The sequence below is a fragment of the Capricornis sumatraensis genome, chromosome X (genome assembly GCF_032405125.1).
Source record: "Capricornis sumatraensis isolate serow.1 chromosome X, serow.2, whole genome shotgun sequence".
In the NCBI taxonomy this organism is placed as follows: Eukaryota; Metazoa; Chordata; class Mammalia; order Artiodactyla; family Bovidae; genus Capricornis; species Capricornis sumatraensis.
This window is the reverse complement of record NC_091092.1, coordinates 131,552,932-131,557,469: the sequence shown is the minus strand read 5'-3', so window position 1 is coordinate 131,557,469 and position 4,538 is coordinate 131,552,932.

Here is a 4,538-nt window from a genome sequence, read left to right as displayed (position 1 = left end):
AAGCAATGGCATTTGAAGAATACCTGGAGTGGGAAGAGAATGGTCTATCCAAGAAACCACATGTGGTTTAGGGAGGTAGGAGTGTAAAAAGCAGAGAATAATGAACCACTCTAAATGGATGTAAGGATTGCACAGAAATATTTATGCAAAGTGCTTGGGACTTATAGGTGCTATAAGTGATACTTTGCTTTTGTTTGTTTTGTGGACAAATGAATGAGAAAATTTATATCTCATTGGTTCTCTGACATTCACTTTTTCCCACTTGTTAACCCCTCTGAAATTGGAATACATCTTATAGGCTAGGGTGTTTCATTGTTTAATTGGCCGCATTTCCTCCCATAAATGTCATCTAAGAATTGATGAAGCATGGTATATAAAATCAGTTGATAAAGCTGACAATTTGTCCCATTGTTCCTGAGTTATTAAGCTGAATTGCTTATCTCCCACATCTGATCTGTCCTCTTGGAACTTTTTTTTTTTTAATCTGATTTTCCAACTCCAGACTTAGATTATGGGTTACATGGCCTGATGGCCTAGACCCTTGATATCCATGGAGGTCCTGTGGGGCTGACCTGAATGACAGTGGGTTTCTTGAATCCTGTGTGAAAAGGAACAGATGGACATTTGAAGTAATGAAAGCTCATACAAGTATTTTCCAAGCCTTAAAATTTGTCCATCCAACCAATAGTTATTTGAGCACCTATTATCTACTAGACCAGGGGTTGGTAATCTATGGTCTGCAAGCCAAATGAAGACCAATGCCTGGTTTTGTAAATAAACTTTTATTGGAACTCAGTCATTCTCACTTGCTTCCTAGGTGGCTCAGTGGTAAAGAATCTGCCTGCCCTTAGCTGGCTAAAAAAAGATCTTTCTAAGCCTGTACAGTACTTGCAATAAGTGTTTAACCTCTCCAAAATGTTTGCTTGCAGTAAACACATTTTATTTTTCATCAAAAAAAAAAAAAAAAAAGAATCTGCCTGCCAATGCAGGAGATGCAGGAGACGCAGGTTTGATCACTGAGTTGGGAAGCTCCCATGGAGATGGAAATGGCAACCCCCTCCAGTATTCTTGCCTGGAGAATACCATGGACAGAGGAGCCTGGCAGGCTACAGATCATGAGGTTGCAAAGAGTTGGACGTGACTGAGTGACTGAGTATGCACACGTGCTCATGTATTTACATGTTGTGTATAGCTGCTTGTGGTTATGAACAGTAGAGTTGAGTAGCTGCAACAGAGATTGTATGACTTGCAAAACCAAAATATTTACTATTTGGTTCTTTATTGGACTAGTTTATTCTCCTGGAGAATCAAGAGGAAGCCCTATCTCAAATAAACAATCAAAGAAAATATACAATGTCATAATAAAAATTTTTCATTTTATATTGAAAAGCGTACATATAACCCAGGAAAACACGGACCTTGTATATCTATGAATGTATGTATGACATGAGTTTGAGCAAGCTCCAGGAGTTGGTGATGGACAGGAAAGCCTGGCATGCTGCAGTCCATGGGGTCACAAAAAGTTGGACATAACTGAGTGACTGAACTGAACTGATGACTAGTATGGTGCTTGGCATAGAGTGGCTGCTTGCAATAGATTCAAGATGGCTTCTTTCAACGTATAGATGACTCAGTAGGCACATGAAAGGATGCTCAGCATCTCTGATTATTAGAGAAATGCAAATCAAAACTACAATGCAGTACCACCTCACATTAGTCCTATTGGCCATCAGTAAAAAATCTACAAAGAACAAATGCTGGAGAGGATGTGGAGAACAGGGAACCCTCCTCCTACACTGTTAGTGGGAATGTAAATTGGTACAGCCACTATGGAAAACAGCATGGAGGTTCCTCAGAAAACTAAAAATTGAATTACCATATGATCCAGCAATTGCACTCCTGGGAATATACCTGGACAAAAGTATAATTCAAAAAGATAAATGCACCCCAATGTTCATAGCAGCACTGTTCACAATAGCCAAAATATGGAAACAACCTAAATGTCCCTCAACAGAGAAATAGATAAAGAAGATGTGGTATATATATACAATGGAATACTACTTGGCCATGAAAAAGAATGATGTAATGCCATTTGCAGCAACATGGATGCGATAGGAGATTGTCATACTAAGTAAAGTAAGCCAGAAAGACATATCAAGGATACTACTTACATGTGGAATCTGAAATATGGCATGGATGAACCTATCTACAAAACAGAAACAGACTCATAGACATAGAGAACAGACTTGTGCTTGTCAAGGTGAGGGGGATGGGAAGGGAAAGGGGTGGGCTGGGAGTCAGGGGTTGGTAGACTATTACATTTACAATGGATAAACAACAGATCCTAATGTATACCACAGGAAACTATATTTAATATCCTATGATAAACCATAATGGAAAAGAATATAAAAAAGAATGTACATATGCATATAACTGAGTCACTTTGTTATATAGCAGAGATTGGCACAATATTGTAAATCAGCTGTACTTCAGTTTTTTAAAAAATGGCTTCTTTTTTGTGACTCCTCCCACTGAGAGGTGGAATCCATTTCTTCTTCCCTTCATTTAGAACTGGACTTAATGACTTTCTTAATCAGTAAATCATGGTAGAAGTGATGTTCTGAAACTCTGAGGCTAGGAAATAATACACCTTGTAGCTAAGCCTCTTGAAATGCTTGCCTTGAGGGAAACCAGTCAACTTATAAGAATTGTGACTATCATGAGATCACCATGTTGGAGGGGCCATGTACAGGAACTCTAGTCAACAGTCTCAGCAGAGTCTAGCCTTACAGCTATCACTGCCAGACATGTGCAAAAAGCCATGTGGGGCCATCCAGACTGGCCCATCCACCAGCCGAATACCACTGAGTAATCTCAGTTGATAACATGAGGAGCAGAGGAATCAACTGAGCACTGCCCAAATTCCTGACTCATAACATCATGAGATACAACAAAATGATTGTTGTTCTTTGAAGTGACTAAATTTTGGGGTGTTTTGTTACTAAAAAGTCAATCACCAGTGCCACGTGCTCAGTCATACCTGATTCTTTGTGACATCATGGACGGTAGCCTTCCAGGCTCTTCTGTCCATGGAATTTTCCAGGCAAGAATACTCAAGTGGGTTGGCATTTCCTCCTCCAGGGATCTTTGTGCCCAGGGGTCAAAACTGTGTCTCATGCATTGTAGGCGGATTCTTTACCCACTGAACCATCAGGGAAACCCCAGATAGCCAGAACAATGGTCAATAAATATTTGTGACTTTGTTTACACAGCTAGGAAAGTGTAGAATCAGGACTAGAACTCAAGTCTCCTGATTCATGGTGTCTGTGATATTTTAATTTCTGTTGCTAGTTGCCCAAGTTTAGCAGGATAATCTGATTCCTCTTAGACCTCTTTCAGTCTCTCCCAAGTCGAATCAGTTAGAGGCAAAATAGCCATATGAGGAGCTTTGTGAATGATGCTATCTAAAGAGTCTGTTTTGGGGGCCAGTTGCTGGAGAGCATAATGGGGTTTTTAAGGTTACCTCAGAAGGTTTCAGTGGGCCTGCAGAATTCCAGATATGGTTCATTTGTACCAGAGGCCAAACACAATAATGAAGTTCAGTTTGTCTAGGAAGACTGCTTAGGTTTGAATCTTAGATCTTCCACTTACTAGTTAGGAGGCTTTGAATGAGTTACTTCCTTCATCTGTAAAATGATGATAACATCAACACATAGGTTGTTGTGAAGATGATATGAACAGCTGTAAGATTTTTAGCACTTAGTAAACATTCTTATCTGCCTGGAAAATCCCATGGACAGAGGAGCCTGGTAGGCTGTGGTCCATGGGGTCGCGAAGAGTCAGACAGGACTGAGTGACTTCATGTTCACTTTTCACTTTCATGCATTGGGGAAGGAAATGGCAACCCACTCCAATGTTCTTGCCTGGAGAATCCCAGGAATGGCAGAGCCTGGTGGGCTGCTGTCTATGCAGTTGCACAGAGTCAGACACAACTGAAGCAACTTAGCAGCAGCAGCAGCAACAAACATTCTTATCAAGAGAGTCATTCTTAGTAGTAGTAAAGATCCCACTTTCGTCAGTTCTCAAACTTTCACCTAGAATTTTTTTAAACACATGACATATATCTCGTTGTTCTTCAGGGACTACTGTATTGGCATATGTTTTTATTTATGGATTAGTTGGAATAATTCATGTGTAGTCACTCACTTTTGGCATATTGTTCCACTGTGCATTTATAATTTCTTTATGTTCTCGACATGCTGAACATCTGTACTTTATCACTGCATTAAAGGCATTGGAATCTTTACAGTGAATTTGTTTTAGAACTACAACATTGGCCTTCCAGTTTACTCAGCTCTTATGCATACTTTGCCAGCTCTGAAGAGCAGACACATCTGAAATACATTCATTTATCTTTAAGTTTTCTCGATCTGTCTGTCTTGTACCCTCAGTAGCTCAGTTCATTGAACTGCACTGTGGAACGGAGCTCAACTTAGTGACTTAAAGAGAACTTTGAGGAAGGCCTGACATGCTACAGC